The sequence below is a fragment of the Pinus tabuliformis genome, chromosome 1_2 (assembly GCF_031772625.1).
Source record: "Pinus tabuliformis cultivar Carrire ecotype Pingquan chromosome 1_2, CPIR1, whole genome shotgun sequence".
Taxonomy (NCBI): Eukaryota; Viridiplantae; Streptophyta; class Pinopsida; order Pinales; family Pinaceae; genus Pinus; species Pinus tabuliformis.
The window spans coordinates 1,164,102,789-1,164,113,899 of record NC_142298.1 but is presented as its reverse complement, the minus strand read 5'-3'; the positions used below and the strand labels follow the sequence as shown (position 1 = coordinate 1,164,113,899).

At 35.4% G+C, this 11,111-nt stretch overlaps 1 pseudogene; it reads left to right on the top strand.

Moving 5' to 3' along the window:
• Positions 1-1,830: 1,830 nt before the first annotated feature.
• Positions 1,831-2,745, top strand: LOC149210359 (serine/threonine-protein phosphatase 5 pseudogene; annotated as a pseudogene).
• The last annotated feature ends 8,366 nt before the right edge of the window (positions 2,746-11,111 follow it).

Here is an 11,111-nt window from a genome sequence, read left to right as displayed (position 1 = left end):
GAAGAGGTGAGATTGTATGAGGGTCTCAAAAGTTCAGAAGAGAACTTGCATCAGCATACTGAAATATTAACATGAAGACTAGAAGGAAATTTAGAGAAACAGGTTGAACTAGTGACAGAAGGTAAAACTGATGGAACCATGGAAACACAACCTTATGGGAAAGATGCAAATAAAGTAATTGATGTTCCACATAAGCTTCCAACATTGCATACACCGTTGTCAGAAATCTTGGCTACAATGTTACCGCTCGAAGGAAGTTCAGGTATGCAAGAAGGCCAGATGAGCATCAGGAAGAGTGTTTTATTAGTAGAAAAGAATTCGTTAATTCAAGATGTAACATCTAAAAAATATTCTATAGAGGATGTGCAACTTTCCAAGAGTAGCCTGAGAGAGACAGAAGAGGTCAAAGAGGGTTTAAATGACGTGGAAGTATCAGTTCGACAGGCAGGGGAAGACAAATCATCGTTTAATTTTCCATTTGTTGGTCAACGAAAACCTGGCAGAAATGCCATCAAATGTAGTGATCAACCCTATTCTGTTCCCATGGTTTGGGATGCATGTCAAGCCGGTTCCCTTGAGAAGTTGGAAGGCGGGGACATGAAATCAATTGAAGGAAGGGTTAAGTTGCTGACATCTTGTCTTCACGGCGATAGAGGTAATCTTAAAGCATTAAAAGAAATTCGAAATTTGGAAAATTTAACTTTGGAAAACAACAATCACCCTGTCCACTCAGGACATTCTAATTCCACTGAGTTGGTTAATGTATCAATAACAGGGTTGGCCATATTTGGTAGAGACCTTTCTTGGTAGGGAACATGTGGTCCTAGCTATTGTTCCTCTCCACTCAATGGCTCCTCAACATTCTTTTCAAGCGATTCAGTGTCACCTACATGGAATGTAGCTGATAGTCCTGGAAGAGAAAACTACATAGAAGGTGAGAACTCAAAAATATTAGTGAAAGCAACATATAAAGGGGAAAAGGGACAACCAATGAATATTGTCAAAGAATTTCATGAAGAAGAGACCATGATTTCTGAAAACATAGTAAAAGATCATCATGCTTTCATGACGATAGGCATGATTGAGTCAACCATGGGAGATGGTGAGTTGATCAACCTGGAAAACGTACCTCAAGGAATACGACATGAAGTAGAAATTCACCTAGTAAAAGGTGAAGAAAAGGAAGAAGAGCTTACAATGACAAGAAGTCAACAAAAGGATCACGGAGAAAAAGAAAGCAGCTCTCATCAAGAAGCTAATGTATGAGAGAAGGAGCTAGAGTTACTGGAGAAATGGTTAAAAGCACCAGTACCTGATGAATACTGCAAGAGGTCTGCAGTAAAGGCAGCAGAAGCAGAGGAAGAAGTTCACAACTGTGAACCAAAGAAAGGAAGAATTATTAAAATGGATGATGCAAGGGAAAAACTTGAAAACTCTTTGAAGGAGTTAAATCAACACACTGAAGTGTTGATGAAAGAAGAAAGCCTAGAACAAGAAGTTGAAGTAGTGTTGAAAGGAGACACACAGTCTGAATGTGTGAAACAGAGGAAGATGCAGCTGGATAGCAGCAACCAGCTAAAGCAGGAAGGGAGAATTAATGAAGAAGACCAACAAGAAGATCGATTGGAAACAGAGATTGTGAACATAAAGAAACTGATGTTGAGTCAGACCAGAAGGCAAAGGCTGGCAGCATTAGAAAAGGTGATCAGTCAAGTACTAAAAGATTTTCAGTAGGGCAAGAGAATTTCTCCAAATGATCCTGATGCCACCAAAAAGCTTGAAGAGACTGAAATAGCAATAAAAAAAGCTAGATTTATTGAGGCCATCTCAATGAATGATCTTGTGAATCATTTTGTTGTTGATCCCATTGATTTTCATTCAATAAAGGTAGAGCGACAACATAGAATAGAAGGAGAAAATGTAACATTGGAATTTATAAAGAAAGTGATGGATGACTTCAAGAATCAGAAAAATATACGCAGAAGGTGTGCATTTCAAATATTATTGCAAGTAAAGGATTTTCTAGAGGCAATGCCATCACTGGTTGACATCGATATTCCGAATGGAAAGAAAATCATTGTTTGTGATGACATCCATGGTCAGTATTATGACTTTTTTAACATCTTTGAGATTAGTAGGCTTCCTTCGGAGAACAATCCTTATATTTTTAATCGTGATTTTGTTAATTGAAGATCATTTTCAGTTGAAGTCATACTTGTGCTATTCGTATTCAAGTGTATGTGTCCAACTGAACTCTATCTTGCAAGAGGAAATCAAGAAAGCAAGAGTATGAACCAGATTTATAGTTTTGAGGGTGAAGTCAAGTCCAAGTACAGTGAAAGCATGGTTGAGCTTTTCACTGAAGTGTTTTGTTGCTTGCTTTTGGCTCATGTCCTCAATGACAAGATTTTTGTTGTTCATGGTAGTCTTTTTAGTGTTGATGGTATAAAACTGGATGATATCAAAGAAATTGTTCGATTCCAAGAGCCACCTGAAGAGGGTCTGATGTGTGAAATACTTTGGAGTGATCCACAGCCCCATAAAGGGCGTGGACCCAGCAAACGAGATGTTGGTTTGTCTTTTGGAGAAGATATGACCAAAAGGTTTTTCCAAGAAAACAATCTTGAGCTGGTGGTCAGGTCTCATGAAGTTAAAGAGGAAGATTATGAAATTGAACACGATGGAAAACTTATTACGGTTTTCGCAGCTCCAAACTATTGTGACCAGAGAAGGAAGATGAAGTAGGAAGCAGCTGACATGTAGCCTAAACGGAGGAACAAAGCATATGGATAACTCCAGGACAAAGTCTGGGATCCAAGAGGAATTTTTTTTCTTGAAAGCACATGATCAGGAGATCATGAATGTTTTCAAGTGTGAGAGTCTGATGCAGGAGCATCTAGACCTGGCCAGCAATGTGACGGGGTGGTCACATGTTGTGGCTAATGCAAGACTTGAGGAAGACTTAGTTGTTAAATTTGTGTTAATTTCAATAAGGGCAAGTAGTTAAAAGTGGTCTAGTTTGTTTAAATGAAGATAAAGATTGAATTATAACTGTATAACTAATTCCTTCATGTGTGGAAAGAAGTAGTTAGATATGACTTATGTATAACTTCTTTCTGAAGAAAAAAAAAGGAAGGAGAGGCAGCAAGGGAGAGATAGATCGAGTGAGGGGAGGTTTGACAGAGAGAGAGGGCCAAGGCAGAGCACACCCATCCTTGTATGGTCAGGCCGTTGAGGTGACAGTAATATGCTAATAAAGATTCTGCATATGAAATCTGTAATAGTTCGGTGATTTTGTGACTCGATCTCCCCATGGTTAATTGGAAAAGTGTGTAAGTGTCTACTCAGAAATCTCTGTGTGATTTATGTGATGGTCAGTAAATGATCAATGAATACATGAAATTTTGCTTAGGAATTCGTGTGCAATTCCTGTAATACAAAATGCCTTAAGTTGTAATCGAGTTGCAAATAATGAAAACGTGTTTTTGTGAATTTATACGGAAATGCTTCATTGTGAATTCTTGTCTGGGTATGTGTAATTATCTTGTTTGAAGGACCTAATTCTCTACGTCAATCAAATATATATTGCAGGTAATCTCTAAGGTGAATACATTTGTTCTAGCGTGAGAAGTAACAGGGAGTTGTTTTCAAATTTGTTTATGATCTCAAATTTCAGAATGAATATTTGAAAGCACAGGTTCAAGGCTTTCATGTCCAGAGGAGAGCTGAGCAGCGATAGAGGACGAGGACGGGGCACGGGTTGAGGCTTCCCTGACTTGTCCCCATCATATGCGTATTATTGGTAATCTGTGACGGGATGAGTACAAAGTTTTTGAATTTAATGAGTATAGCACGTTGTTTACCATACGTAGTCTTGGGTGTCTTTTTGTGTCCGTGACATGGTGATATGGTAATATTTAACCATGATAGAAATTGTTGGAAAAACCAAATTCTAGTGAGATCAATCCCCGTAGTGGTTCACTGCTCTCTGTGGCAGTGATAGAATAATTTTGCAACAAGTTGGCTTGGGAATAGATGTGTTCGATGCATCTTCCGAAACCCCCAAACTGATAAAAATCCACAAGCAGCAAAGTTGTTGTAGGATTGGGCGCAGGTAAACTTTCTTACGGTTGGAGTAATTGCGATGGGGACAAGATGTTGAAGAAAGAGCGACGGCAAGAAGAATTCGTTGTTGAAGCAACAACAGCAAAGAACCTTGAAAAGAAAGCTTGTGTGTGGATGAAGACTACGAGAAGCCTCAGATAGGCTTCGTGGGCCCATAACCCACAGGTCCCAAGATCGGGCTTGTAAAAATATTGAAAACGAAGAGACCCCAGAATTCGTTTTCATCATATATATATATATATATATATATATATATATATATATATCTATATATCTATATCTATATATTTCCTTCCTCTTCGAAAAGATTTGTCCTCAAAGCTTACTAATGAAAGGGCTTAGTCCCTTTTCCTATTTTGAGTGTCTTCGCATCACAGAATTGTCATCCTCGTTGACACAAGACGATAGGATCCTTTGAGTGATAGATAAAATTGTCGAGCTGAGAATGGATCTGACCATCCTAGACTAATATTTTGTGGAATGTCCTAATCATTGGGAATTGGTAATGAATTGTTATCATCGGACTGGATTATGAAAACTTCAGTATTCCTTGGAGCATAAATCTGTTGCTTATGTTATGATTGGTGCAAATATGTAGACTAGCTTAATTGTTTGTTTTTTGTGATTCAAACGTCGAAAAGGAGTTCTTTTGGTTGAACTTTCCCTTATTTTATGTGTGGAAATTTCTTGATTTACTTCAGGTACTGTTGTAGTTGAATTGGCTACTAAATCATCACTTGGAATTTCCACTGTTTGAACTACAACTTCTGAATATGTTTTAATTTCTATTGGTCTCTCATCTTCTTGAGTTGTGATATTGACTAGATCGGTATTTGTTCCTCTTTCTTCCACTTGGACTAAAGACTTCGACACTTCTTTCATGATAAGTTCTTTTAATTTGTTTTTCAATGATTTCTTATCATCCTTAAGTTTCTTAATTTGAGTGAGTAGACTTTGATTATGATTTTTGAGATGTAAGAGATCCTCATTTTCTGAATCAACTTTATTTTGTTCTTCAAACTTCTCATCTTTTCAACACTTAATTTGGTCTAATAACCTTTGGTTAAGGTTTTTTAAGCATAAAATTTCCTCTTCTTTTCCTGATAGACTTTCATTGAGTTTCTTTTCAAAAAAATTATTTTCTTGTTCTAACTAGTGTTTCTTAGCTTTCCATTTTCTCACTTGTGTAAGTAGTTGCTGATTATGCTCTTTCAAACATGACGTTTCCTTATTTTTGTGGGATATGACTTCTTCAAGCTATTTTTGCTTCTTTGATATTGTCTTTGGATTCTATTGAAACATTAGTTTTCACAATATCTTTAAGATATTTTGACAAAGGAATTATCAATTCCGATTTCGTAGTCATGTCTTGGAATGTGACCATCTTCTTCTTGTAAGGGAACGTCAAGATTTTTTTATTTTTATTTTTGCATACCTAATTCCTTGAACCAAGGTCGACCGAGAATTATGTCAATCTCTCTGTCAAGCATAGTTACAACACAAAATTGAGATGTACTCAAAATGATCAATTGTCACTTGTAAATTATCAATTTCATTTTCTTTTTCACCAAAAAGACCTTTTCGTTTGCCTATATTTGGCTCTAGAACTAATAATTGATTTGCGAAATTAATACTGATGTAATTATCCTTGATGTTTGGATTAATAGTGATACTAATCTCTTTCCTTTGGATACATCATTTTAATGTAAATAATATAAGATCTATAATTGGGATACCTTTATAAGAGAAACTTCCTTTATTTATTTTCGAATTAGGCTCCATTTTTTTCCTTTTTTAGAGATTGACTCTATTTTTATTAGTCAATAATTTGGTTTTTTTCCTCCCTTTACTCTTGGAAAATTCTTCCCTAAATTTAATTTATTATAATTACTCTTTTTATAATTGAATTGGAAATTCCCCCTTCCTTCTTCTTGCTTCAACCCTTTCTCTTCTTCTTTTTATAATTTTTTCTAACTTTTTCTTTTTATTTTTCTAACTTTGTTTTATTTTATTTTTATAATTTTTTTTCCATATATATTTATAATAAATTTTTTTTCTTTTTAAAAGTTTCAACCCTAGTGAAACATGGCTATTCACATCTTTGGGGTATAATATAAAATATATGTCCACTTATGTGCCTTTGACTTGGTGAATTTTCTCTAGGTAAAAAGTAAAACTTACCATTCACATAAAGAGATTTTGTATTCCTTTTGTTCTTTTTTTACCTTGAAATACCATGGGCAATTACCATGAGTTGCTAAAACCACGAGCTTGTAAACCACGTAATGAAGAATGAAGATAATCTTATCTATTTTGCCTTCTCTTACATATAGTTTTAAATATATTTGAAAAGATTCACTTTTGACTTTATCATGCACTTTTTATCAATAATGTAGAACCTTTTTATACATATGAATGTTCTCCTTCAAAATTTACACACAATTTTTTTTTTACTAGAATCATTGAAATGTCAATGGTCAAAGGCCTCATTTTTTTTACTTTTTTCTTTTATAATCTTCTTTCTTTTAACTTTTTTTTTTAAAGTAGCCAAGGGTCTGACAAAAAATGGAGAAACTCCAACTCATGCAACAAAACATTTTAGTTGCGACGACAAGTTGATGGCCAAAGGCTTAGATCTGCCAACGTGGCTATGATACCAATGTAACGAACAAGTTCCGTATACACAATGGAGTAACCTTCAAAAAACTAGGAAGATGTAAACATTCATAACATGATAGTAATTGTATATTAAATATTAGATAAAAATTAATGAGATATGAGATAATTACAATGAGGGTGAGAGCCTACTTATATACCTTAGGCAGGTACCTTTTCACCAATAGTACTATCCTTAGGGACACACCTTTCATTAACTAATTGCTAATTAATCATTATTTATTATTATTATAGTTTTAATTATTATATATATATAGATATATTTCATAACCAAGATTGAACCAAATGTAATGTTGAATCGTAAAATGATAAGTCATGGAAATGAATAAACTACCGCGTGTTTAATTCTAATTATTCTAGACTAGTTTTCATTTGTTTCGATTGAACCTCTTGCAAACACTAACTCTAGGCATTTTATATTTGTAAATTTTTTCATTAAATGAACTAATCCTAACGAATGAGAGTATGAGCCAAGAAGATAATAAAGGGGGATGACTCATGACCCGAAGAATATATCAAATATGTTTAACATTATGAATTAAATACAACATCAAAATTTTTAATAGAATTGAATAAGACCCATAACAATTTTGTTAGTCAAGAAAAATAACTAAAGGATTTTCTCAATAACTTTTTAAAATATTATCGAGACTATTGAAACAATTTTATTTTATTTTTTCGAAAAATTTGAACAAATAAATGAAGTAATGGGTTAGTAGAATTACTATCTCCTTGAACAAGAAAGGGGTTGGAAACTTTGTAATCAAGCCTGAATATTTCTATTAGTTTGAACAATTTTGAAACCCTGTGTTGGAGAAGGATTAAAGACTTTATGGCTGGAAAACATGGCATGGTAGCTATGCATTTCTATTAGTGAAATAATTAAATTTAAAAGCCAAGATTTAGTTGGAAAGTTGATAATTTAATATGTGTATAATTTAAAGTTTACATTATAAAAGTTTGAAATTCCTTTTTTGATTTTTATAATTCCTTTTTTAATTTTTATGGTTTCTTAACTTAAAGTATCATATACATAACATATTATCTATTATTTTAAATAAATATTTATTTAAAATTATTATAATATTATATTTGAGATTATCTGTTATTTAATTTCGTGAATTATTTTCTAAACCATATAATTAGTTGACCTTCTATGTCTAATAATAATTATAATTGCTCTTATCTATCTAAGAATACATAATATTTTATTAGTTAACATGTGTGGATTAACATTTATGCACGTTTTAGCTTTGTAGAGTTAATTTTTTAAAGTAGATTCTTAATAAAAATAGAAAATATATAATGGAAAATGGTGGGCTCTAGTATTGCAGCAATAATGCTGCAACTCTTGGGGCTTTCTTCTTTACTTTTATCAACCCGGCAGTTCGTAACAAACTTGGAAGTGACGGTGCTATATGCATAAGTACTAGCTCTTACTGCAGGCTGTTACTTGATCAGCTAGCACAAGTTCGCTAGGAGTTTAAGCCAAATTCTATGAGCTCTTAGAAGAAGCTTTTAACTGTGATGGACGAAAGCTAACTCAGAGGAGGCTAATCTACTTGTAGAAAGAAGCTGAAAGCTAAAAGGAAATGCAAACCCTAGTTTTTACCAACTAGCCCTACTAGTGCAAGAAAAGATATGAGAGTGGTGGAAATGGATTCCGTTGACTCCTAGAAAGCTAAAATGCATGTGACTAAGCTACTTCTGAAGTAGAACATGGAAAAAGTATCTTTTTGGATTTTTGAGTAAGTTGGCAGAATTATTATGCATGTGTTTTAACTATGTTTAACTGTGCAGGGGTTTATTGGTTAAAGGAAGTGGAGTGGGCGCTTGCAGGAGGTTGGGAAGCTGAGAAGAGGGCCTAATGGATCCCTAGCATCCTTCTAGAGAGTTTCACAGTGATCAAATCTCGAGAAATTGCTCATGTGATCTTCTACAAGAAGTCTGCAGGGTTTCTACAGGATGTTCTACAGGAAGATCTGAAAGAGGATTTTGGAGGGTTGATGGTGGAAAAATGGTGGGAAAGTGGAAATGGAGGTTGGATGAGGATGTGAAAGGGTCTAGGACCTGGTGAATGAAGCTAAGGGGTGATTAAAGTGGTTGGATTTGTTCAAGAATGGAGGGAGCAATGTTGCACAAGAATGTAGAAATTAGGTCAAACTAGAAATGTGTGGCCAATGAAGGGAAGGAATCTTGGATTAGGGGTTGGAGCAGGTGGTATGATAGAGGAAGGATAGATAGTGAGGTATTATAGATTCTCTACACACTATTTCTCAAAACTGAAAAACAAAGACTAGGAAAACCAAAGATCTAGCTATTTTGACCTACTTTGACCTAAACACCAGAAACATGATGAACAAAAGTCTATTGGCAAAAAATCATGCAAGATAACTATGGAAACTAAGCAAGAACATATTCTAAACATGCAAGTACAACTGGTATCAACTTTCCTAACTAAAAATCTAACACTAGCAATTGCATGAAGAGGCAAAAACAATGTTTTTCTGGCAGTAAGTATGCCTTGGTCTCAGCTCATGGTCCCAAGGAGGGAGAGATGAGATCAAGGATTGCTTGGTGGCCTTTTTGTAGATATTTTCTGTTACCAAATTGTCAAATCAACCTGAAGCATGAAAATCTATTTTAATCATCAAAAACAACCTAAGTAACAAAGCAAGATTTTAACCTAAATAATAGAAATTATTCTATGAATGCAACAAAGACACATAAAAGTAAACAAAGGAGGTACTGGCACTTGGGTTGGGCCCAAACCCAAGAGTTACAGCCCCCTAAGAAAGATTAGAGCTGGTGCAAAGTTGGATTCATCTTTATTGATCAAGAAATAATAGTTACATCCCAAAAACTGTCTACAAGAAAAAGCTCGAAAATGTGCTGAAATGCAGAGCTAACCTACTGACTAAAATCTAATTAACATCTAACCAACTCCTGACTAAAATTGAACTAACTGAACTGAGGCCCTAAGCCTTCTTATTTATACAAATTGAGGACCCCAACAGTCCTCCTAAACTTTAGGAACTCGGCTGCCAAAACTTGCAGTTAACAGCAGTCCTACTTGACTTTCTTGGCCGCCCCTTGTGCTTCGAGTTTTTAATGGATAATTTGAGGTAAGGGCTCATAAATGAAGGGGACACCTTCCTACAAATCCTCTCCCTTGTTCTTCCACGAATTTGGCTGCCAAGTGCTCATTAAACCTTTGATTTTGTCTCAAAATTGACCAAAAATCTGCATAAAGCACACATTAGATTTTTTGGCATAATGACTAACCCAATTCACTCTATTAGCATAAATATAATCAAAAAAATGCAATAAACTAATGATAATGGTGGATTAAGTCGAATTAGGATGCTGAATGAACCCATATAATTACCCATTTCTTGGGCTCATCATCACCCCCTACTGAAGGTGTTGCTCATCCTCTAAGCAACTAATCTATCTCTTCATTCTTGATGGCTCTGGTGGCCTCCTTATCATCCCAAGCTTCTGATGTGGTCTACTCATGTGTGCCATAAAATTCTGCCTTCTTGTCCATGTCCTTCCACTGTTCCTCCTATTTTGCTTGTTTGAATTCTTGTGCTTTTCCTGGCCTTGAAATACATGGAGGTTTGCCTTTTTCTTTTTCCTTTTTGTTTTGTAGGTGTGCTTAATGCAGCAAGCACAACTTTTGCCTCCCTTGCCAACGTTTCTGGGGATCTCTCTTCCTGCTGGTCTTTTTCCTCGCTTCCTGTAGAAATTTCTGTGTCCACTGTTTCTGTCTGTGTGACTGATATTTCAGGGTGCACCTTTTCCTTTTCTTTCTGGGTGCTTGCTTTGGCTGTGGCAGCCTTCATTTGGGCTTTCTCAGCCTTTTCCTTTCTACTCTGCATCCTCTTTTCCCTTGTTGTCTTGGCTATTGTTTCTTCTTCTATTTTGGGCTTGGTAGTCTTGCCAATTTCTCCTTTTTCTTTCTGTTCTTCCTGCGCCTCCTCTGTTTTTCCCTTTTCTTGAATGTCCTGTGTTTCCTCATCATTGTTTTTCTCAATTTCTTTAGTGTGTTCCCCCTCCTCACTGTTGGATGGGGTGATGTTTTCAGCCAAAGTTCTAATGTTATCATCCTTGGACATGTTTCTGAAGATTTCCCAAGATATGGGGATAGTGTAAGTGTGCAAAGCATCTTCCACCAATAGTTTGATGAGCCCATGATGGGCCAGCTGATCTAGGATCCCTTCATTTAACTTTGTACCACATTCAATTAGTGATTGAAGAAGGAAATAGGGAATGCTCAGTTTCTTGGCTGGAGGCAAGGCAATCCC